This window comes from Phodopus roborovskii, unplaced genomic scaffold, assembly GCF_943737965.1.
Source record: "Phodopus roborovskii unplaced genomic scaffold, PHOROB, whole genome shotgun sequence".
In the NCBI taxonomy this organism is placed as follows: domain Eukaryota; kingdom Metazoa; phylum Chordata; class Mammalia; order Rodentia; family Cricetidae; genus Phodopus; species Phodopus roborovskii.
The window spans coordinates 8,311,054-8,320,495 of record NW_026125444.1 but is presented as its reverse complement, the minus strand read 5'-3'; the positions used below and the strand labels follow the sequence as shown (position 1 = coordinate 8,320,495).

The window sequence follows — 9,442 nt, the reverse complement described above, 5'->3', positions numbered from 1 at the left end:
TTTTATTTTAAATGATCAATACCCCATGGTTTTTCTACAATATTCTAAATTGTCTCTAATGTCCTACATTTCATATATTTGAAACACATTGTTTGTGGTTAAAGCTTAATTTTCTAATACACTTTACCTGTGTTAAGCTATTTTTCATCAATTCAAAACACTCATCTATAATATCTTAAGCTCCAAAGGGTTATCATTTATACTCCTTTAGATAGACTTAGTACTCTAATATCTAATGATAATAATATTAACAATAAGACCTTTCTTTCAGTTTCTTGTCTTTCAAATGCTTCATGAGACTCTACAAGGGATATAGAAAGATGTTGTGGAACAGAAAAAACTGCTTACAAATTTGTGACTATCAATAAGAATGTGTGTGTTCCTGTCTTTGTGCCCATTTGGAGTCAGTGGTTCCCATTTGCAGAGTGTCTAGATGTTAGTTTCTACTCTTTTATGCATCAGTCTTGACCAGCTCAGTGCAGAGCCCCACCACCAGGTTAGAGATGAAAATGTCCCCAGACTCTCCAGACCGACAGGACTTCTTGATGCCCCAACAATTGGAATGGGCCAGCTTATAAGCCTGCAGAGACTCTGTTACAGAGGCGACCTAGCTTACTTCAAGCATGAAGCAGTTGCAGGCCTTTCTGTCTGCAGCCTTGGCAATCCATATTGTATTGGTTACCATGAGATCATCCCTAATTACCTGGATGCCTGCACTAGCTGTGAACTTCCACACACCTTCCCATTTGTCGTGGTCAAAGGACTGTTTGGTGAATACCAGTGCATACTCCAGAATGAAGGACTTATACAGGTTAGCCATCCAGTCAGGCGTGATGTACCTGCTGGAATCATCAGAAGATTTGAGGTCCAAGTCATACTTGCCAGACCTGAAGAAATCAGAGGCAGCCATGTCCATGCCAGTAACACCCTGGTCAGTGTAGCCGGCCTTCACAACTGCATTCTTCAGCAGCTCTGGGTTTTTTGTGCTCTCTAGGATGTTAGGTGCAAATCTGCCCATATCACTTATGTTGATCGTGTTCTGCCATATTGTCCTTGATGATATTTTTCATGTTGTGATAAACCTCTGCTCCAATAAGCACAGTTTCCGGGAACCTGGATAACTCACAGAGAGGATCATGAATTTTTGCATGGCCATCTCATTGCCAGGATGAGAATCACCTTTGATCACACTGAAAGATGACTTCATGGTTGCCAGCCAAGTTAGTGATGTGAAGGTAAAGGGACACCCCTTTTTCCATGGCTTCAGTGTGGCAGACAGCAAGAGACACTTCCTGAATGACATTTTTTGCCAAATTTAGATTTATTTTCAGTGCCATCCATCTTGGTTATCAGTTTGTCCATTTCTCTTGTGCCAGAAAATTCAGTTTCTTTCTAACCAGAGCAGATGCAATAGTGTTATTGATGTACTCAACAGCCTTTGAGATACCCTTCCACATGCAGTGTGTCTTCTCATTGCCATGGAGTCCAGAGTCTCATAGGCATCAGCTCAGAAAAGACCTGTTGAGGTGTAGAATTCAACCTGAACAGTAGGAATTCCATGAGAATCAAAGATCTCTCTAGCATGTATCTTGACAATAGACATAGTGAATTTCTGGCTACTGGATTGTTGTATAGGAAAGAAACGGAGGTTTCTGAAGATAAATAGGGTGTTAAGAAGAGACTTTTGCACAACCCTGTTTCCTAAGCTGTTCGCCTAAAGACTAATCTAAGCTTTTGGCTATGGGTGACCATTTGTTCTCTGGCAAAACTGTGAGATATTATAGATAAAAACTCAATTAAATGTTGTGGGATCCACAAAAGCCATTGTGTTCCAAAACATATACAACTGTCTTTGTGGCCAATGGTAAAGTCAAGGCCAGCGCAGGCAGAGAGCACAAGTGACAAAGTAAGCAACTGGAACTTTTACTAATGAGTGGGATATGGGGAGAATTTCTGTTCTGTGATGAGAATTAGCCAGCTATTTTTCACAACACATCTTAGGTCAAACATTTTAAGCAAGGAGGTTATTTGATAGTTAAAATGATGCGAATCTACCAGAGGTGCAGCATGTGTGCGCATGTGTGGGGAGGGGGAATGGAAGAGAGGGAGAAATGGAGTGGCTCCTGCACTGTGAAGAGAAATAAAAGTCAAAGGAAATGAGGAACAGGCTGAAAAGGGTGGTCTATGCTGTCACCAGGTACTTGTAATCCGCTGGCCTGTGCTACCTCTGGAGTCTGTGGCTCTATTGCAGTGGTGGTCCATGATGATGTCTTTGGTCTGTGTTACCACTGAAAGCTATGAAGAATCTCAGAGCCTGGCTACCACCTGATGTCACTTTAGTGTTCAAGGACTATTCTGTGGCCAAGGTCATCCTTACCTGTGTGGCCTGTTCTGCCTGCCACCCAGGGCCCTGATGACATCTGGGACCAAGTTGCAGCTGAGGGTTATATCTGGGTCTGTGCCCCTACCAGGCCCAGCATCTATTTTGACGTACAATGGTCATATTTCTAACAGGAGCCATAAGAGAACTAGCCCCAGTGGCCTGGGCATTGAAATACTGGTCCTGCCCCTATCCAGCTGCCTCAGACTGTGCCCCAAACCTGGCCCCAATGGCATGGACAGGAGAGCTGTCCTTAGATAAATGTCCTTACCACCCCTACCTCTACCCTGTCAGCTGCACAATAAGATGGCCCCACCTCTCACCATGCAAGCAGGAGTGCTGGCCCCAATGGTGTGGTTCAGGAGAGCTCGACAGACCCAGTGGAGACCCATATTGACAACTTCAGGTACCACCTAGCCCCACATCCAGGGCATTAACATCCACCCTATCTAGGACCTACTAGAATATGTGAAGTGACAGGTCTTGGGGAGTCATAGCTTCAGAATCTCCATGGCTCAGGGCAAAAGCAAGATATCCAGCATGAATTTCGGGGAGAGTCCAGTATTGATGTTGTCCCAGAAATCAGAGACCTTGAAGCAGACCGACAATTCATTCAATGAACAGTGGCAAGTACAGCTCTTTGGACGAAAGTATGTACTGTGTGACACATGACAGCTCCCAATGCCACTAAGATAGATGAGGAGATGATGGAGAGGCAGGAAAGATGGAGGAGCAAAATGTTTCTTTTGGGGCTGGGTGGATGTGGGAGGACTGGAGAATGAGTGGGAATTGGGTGCATGATGTGAAATTCCCAAAGAATCAGTAAAAAAATAAAATTGCAAATATGAGGAAAAATAAGAGTTAAAATGGAGTAGAAAATAACTTTTAAAAGGGGGCTTAAATACTGTTTTTTTGTTTTTCATTTTTTATTTGTTTGATTTATTTTACATTCGAACCACAGTTCTCCCTCTATTCCCTATAACTCCTCCCCGCCAGGGTTACCCCCCAATCCAATCATCCTCACAGTTAAGGGCTCCCATGAGAAGTTAATATATTCTGGCACCATAGGTTGGAGCAGGGCCAGGCCCCTCTCCCATGCTTTAAGATTGAGCATAGCTTCCTACCATTGGGAACCACAAGGAGGATCCCAGTTAAGACTCCTAGCAATAATAGAGAAGATGCCTGAAGCAGCCTTCCCATGTAATCAGATGGGTGAATACTTCAATTGTCATCTTAGAGCCCTCATTCAGTAATTGGTGGAAGGAGATGCAGAGATCTACATCCAAGAACCAGACCAAACTCTGGGAATCCAGGTGAAGAGGGGGAAGAAGGAATTTATGAGCAAGGGAAGTCAAGATCATGATATAGATATCTATAGAGACAGCTGAGCCAAGCTTGTTTAAACTCATGAAATCTGTACCTACAACTATGGAGACTTAAGAGGAGCAAAATAGATCCTCTATATGTGAGAGACAATTGTGAAGCTTGGATTAGCTGAGGTTCCCCTGGCAGTAGGACCAGGATACAGATACAAACCTGGTACATGAGTTAGCTTGTTGGAGCCCATTCCTTAAGGTGGGGTGCCATGCTGAGTGGCAGTCGGACCAAGATAATCCAGGTACATGAGATAGCTTGCTGAAATGCTGTTTTGAGCACGACATAGCATTAAGTGAGTGAGAAGAACAGAGAATTCTGCAGGACTAATAATACAGAAAAGCGACTGCAATGAAGTGAAGGTTGGTTACGGCTCATCTCAGTCTGTGCTAGTCCCAGGTGGTTGTGGGTATTCTTATTCTCCCTGGTTAGGGACTCATAGGAAGTCTTTATGTAGTGTGCTCTGCTCTGTTGTTGCATCTGCCTATCACTGTGTAGTGCTTTCTCACTCTGTCAAGTCTGCTTATGCTTCACCTACTGTTCCTCTTTACCTTCCAGAGGATCCAATCTGCCAGCAATGTGTGCAGCACTTACAAAAATGAGCTCACTGCTTTGTTCTCATGGCAGCTTTGTAGGATTCCTTTGGGAAAGAGGATTATATGTGGAATACTTGAGCATTCTTAACTCCATTAACAATCAGATAAAGTTCAATTGCATTAAAATTGATTTTTCAGTTAAGTGTGTGTGTGTGTGTGTGTGTGTGTGTGTGTGTGTATGGTGTTAAAGAACAACTGTGATTATCAGTTCTCTCTGCCAATGTGGATCCTAGGATCAGACAAAGACCATCAGAGTTGGAAGTAAGTATACTTACCTGATGAGATGCCTTGCTGGCTCAATTTAAATACGTTTTCATTACAAAATCCTTCTAGACATTAGATATTTAAAAATTAACATAATTCAGAAACAGAACCTGTTTTTTATGGTTATACAAAACTAATTCGATTTAATCATATTTAGGAAATAATAGTATATTATTTACTACATGAAACACTCCAAATAAAATTATTCTGTGGCTTTAATTCCCCAGTAAGCTATAAAGTTTATTTAGAACAAAAAAAATGTTCACTTTTGTTTTGTATAATTACTAATTGGTAACTTTTAATGGGTTTCACAGTATCAATCCCTTGTAGATATTTCTCAACATGAAGTTTTAATAGTCTGCATATAGCAAATGAAATTATTCAGATATCTGATAAGTAAAACTTTATAAGAAATATACACTGTATAGTTTGAAAAATCATATGGTATATTAGTTAGTTTGATTATTGCTCTGACAAAATATTTAATCAAAACAACCTAAGGGGAAAGGGTCTTATGGCTAACCATTTCAGGGCTTTATGATAATCATGGAGGCATGTAGTCAGGAACTGAGTCAGTTGATTATACTGCATCTACAGTCAGAAATCAGAGTGATGCATTCTTATTTTCAACCCATCCTCTCTGTTTAATGCAGTCCAGGACCTAAGTCCCAAGACTGACACTTTCTACTTTTAGGTTGGGTTAGTTCTCCTCAATTAACAAAATTCATTTAATACCCCAGATCAAGCCCCAAGATGAGGCTCCTTGCTCCTGTCAAGTTGAGGAAGTTAACCCACATAAACATTTGCTCTGCATTGACCTTTGATCTCTTAAAAAGTTCTAACCATAATAATGTACAACTATTTCTTGATTCATTAGGTTAAACCCTCTGTGTTTACAGTGGCTTATAACCAAGTCTCAAATAGTAGAGAATAAGCTATTCATTTTTGTGCTTTCCTAAAAGGTTTCTGAATCAAAATTAGTTTCCATTATAAAATTCCTGCTACCATCACATATTGACAGACATCCCCATTAAAAAGAGCAACATTATACTCTCCTCATAAGCAGCATGATGTCCAAGATTCAGTCAAATAAATTATCCCCAGAATATAAATACATTGAAATCGTTAACTATTATGATGATAAATTATTGCACAACAAGCTGTGCAGCTATGTCCCTATGTGTATGTGTGTGTAAGTACTCAAAATGCAAAATATCAAATTTATATTCTTTGTGCTTTCACCCCAAAAAACAAAAAGAAAGGCATCTAACACAAGCAAGTCATTTAAATTCTTTAGATATCTCATCCCAGAATACTGTATTCTTTCAAACTACTTCTTATTTAACTAAAATCCCAGGGGCTAAAAGACTGCCAAAAAGTATAGTATTTCTGGCTCAAAGAACAAGGACAATTCCCCAAGTGTGGAATGTATTGAAAGTTGTTTATTATAAACACGAAGATGCTGAAACTCTATTCACTGTAAGACAAATTGAAATCCAGTGCACTTGAAGGTAAGCATTGTAGAAGCAGCTGCAACTGTAAGCTAGTTGGAGTCGGCACAGTTTTAATGAGACCATCAGAAAAAAAAGTAGAATTTTGCTATTTTCTATTGGCTGTCAACAGCTTCTATTCACCCGCAGTTTCTGTTATAGCAGAAAAGTTAATCATCTGGATTCATTGGTTCTTCCAATAAGCATATCATTATCATATAAATATACTCTGCACTGAGAAAATATTTTGTGTTCTAGCTAGACAGTACATGATCTTGCAAGGTCATTGAGGCTACACAAGTAATGGATCTTGAAAAGTCCTAGTTTATGGTGGCTTATTGTTAAAGTTGTCTGTGAAACCATAGGAAGGGTGGACATTTGGAGAAGACAGTAATTATGTGCTTCTCCTTAGAATCCTCGATGACTAAAGAAATTAATCACACACACACACACACACACACACACACACACACACACACACACACACACAAATAACCCACACATTTGCAGACAAAATTGTTTTGTGGTTGTTTTACTCCTCAGCTGTTTGTTAGTGGCACAGTATGCAGTCCATGCAGGCTAGGTCTGTAACAGAATTCATTATCTTGTTTACCAAGGGTGTTGTAGATCTAACTAAACTTCAACTAAAGCTGAACCTGTGCTCAAGCAATAGTTAGTCAGTTTTCCTGATCTTTTGACAGTTTTGTTCACTGACCTATACCCTCAGAATCTATCTAACTTCTGTCTTATATCCTTTAATGAAGCCAGTAAAAACAAGAGACACTTTATGTTCTGAGACTTTCACAGTGATTTTAGATTGATTTTGGCTTAGATTTTTAGATTGATTTAGTAGATAAGGTTGCAGACCTTAGATGCCTCACTAGAGGAAGGATGCAACAACAACATCAATGTCTCACCTCCGTCTTCCTTCCTATGAAACTACATAGACAGTAAAAGACATCACAAATTGGGTGCCTTAATCTTAACAAAGGTTATGATCATTAAATAGAAGACTTATATGACAAATAATAACACTAAGAATTCCATTCAATTTACCCTTAAAAAGTGTTTGTATGTGTGTGAGCATGAGCATGATGACACAAAATTGGAGGTCAGAGGAAAGCTTGTGAGAACTGCATCTAGTTCTTCTGTGTTCATTTTAGGAGTCTAACCTAAGTTGTCAAGTTCCTTTGCCAGTGGAGTCATCTTGTAGTCCTTGAGTCTACATATTGTGGAATATTACTTTAACTATGTAAAGGTGTGTTACATTTGTTTAATGATGTAAAGCTGTGTTTTTTTTTTTTTTTTTTTTTTGCCTGCCAAAGGTACATGATTATTCTAATGAAAATATAAATACCCAATGGTTAGGCAGTAGAGGTGTAGACAGGCTGGCAGGCAGAGAGAAAAGTAGTAGGAGGAATCTAGACATGGCAGAGAGATCAAAGAAAAAAGAGGGAAACACCCACCTCATTCCTTCTTCCTTCTTCCCTCCCTACCTCCCTTCCTCTCTTTCTCTCTCCCTCCCATCCCCTTGAATCTCTCTCCCATCCCCCCTCCACTCCAGAGGAACATTCCAGGAGGGGTCAACAAAATGTGTCAAACCATTTGGAGAAGGTATCTGGCCCTCCCTCCTGCCTCTAGGTTAAGGGAGTATCCCTCCATAGGGAATGTGCTCCCAAAGTCCTTTTGTTCACCGTGATACATCCTGGTTCCACTGTCAGAGGTCCCTTAGACTTCCCAGGCCTTCTAGGTGAGACCCAAGTTTTTTTTTTTTTTTAATTTTATTGTGTTGATATCCTTAACAATTACAAATGCTTTGTCAATACCTTCCTTATATAAAGTTAATCATATAAATGGGTTTTTGTTTGCCAAACACATATTTTCATAACTTTATGTCCTCAACTTTATTAGAAATCTTGGTAAATAAATGCAGTATGCAAGATCTTATAATAGTATTAACACTTCAGAGTCTTGAGATATCCTTTGCCAAATGATGGAATTCTTCACTTTCTAATGTGGTTCCAGTAAAATTATGACAATGGAGACTATATATATATATATATATATATATATATATATATATATATATATATGCTAGAATAGCCTTTAATCCAATTTACAATACAGTTCTTGTTACTAAAAAAATAACCCAGAGCTAGTCCGCTAGTCCTCCACGGTCTGAACTTTTCTCAGCATTTTGGTCTTTAAAATTCTCTATTAAAGTTGCAGATATGATCTACTGACTCACTTCAGGGCTCCTCTGGCCCACAGCCCAATATTCCTTGATGTCCTTTTCCCAAAGGGATGTATCTTTTCAAAGGCCTATATGTTACATGGTAAAGTTTATTACAGCAACCACGCAAGATTCTGGTGCTAGGTTTCCATGTTAGCTAGGTTTCTTGTTGATGTTGTAAAATGATTAAAAAAAAATTAAGGAACATTGGGTTTATTTTGACTCACAGTGTGAGGGGAAGGCATTGTGGAAAGAGAAGCTTCAGCACTGAGTTCACCTGTGTGTGCCAGCTAGTCTCCAGTTTCTACACCCAGAAGGCAGGGGGCTTCATTATGGAAGCTCAAATGGCTGTCTTCTTTCTCTCTTACTTTCTGGGATCTGGGACCTCAGTTTAAGGTATGTTGACATTCACATTCACAGTGGGTATTTTTTTTTAATACAGAAAGGTTGTTTATTTATGTAACAGAAATAAAAATAACAGGATTTTCAATCCCATGATTATTGCTAGGACCTCATGGAGATGAATACCAAAAAGAGTGAAAGTGTGTTTGTGTGTTTGACAGAAGTGATCAGTCCACATAGCAGAGGAATTCAGTGAAGGTACTAGATTTCTTCTAACACTCATTGTACTGATATCTTGCTTGAGCAAATAAAGCATGTCTGAAGATCAGAGTGGAGCTTGGCACTAGCTAGCAGAGAGACAGGAAGGGAGATGTCTTGGGAGATGGCTCAGCAGTTAAAGGCTAGGATCACAGTGGGTCTTAATGGTCCACTTAAACCTCTCTTATAAATATCTTCAGACACAGTGAAAGGCATGCATTGTATGTAATTGCAAATGTAATCAAATTGATTATTAAGGCTAAATAAACCATTATACATACATGGAACACATCACAACAATTTTTGTTAATTCTAGCACAAATATCCTTAAAATACAGAACAAGATATTCCTCTACTGCCAGTGAATCTTACCTCTGATGTTATACTGTTTTCTTATTTTGCAACCTCTCAACTGGAAATTTTGCATTTAATCATCTTATACAAAATGGAATACCTCTATATAATTTATTGCTCATTGAGGCCCTAGATATCTCCACACCAATAC

At 39.4% G+C, this 9,442-nt stretch overlaps 1 pseudogene; it reads right to left on the bottom strand.

The window, feature by feature from the left end:
* Positions 1-451: 451 nt before the first annotated feature.
* Positions 452-1,624, bottom strand: LOC127215446 (alpha-enolase-like; annotated as a pseudogene).
* Between the last annotated feature and the right edge of the window lie 7,818 nt (positions 1,625-9,442).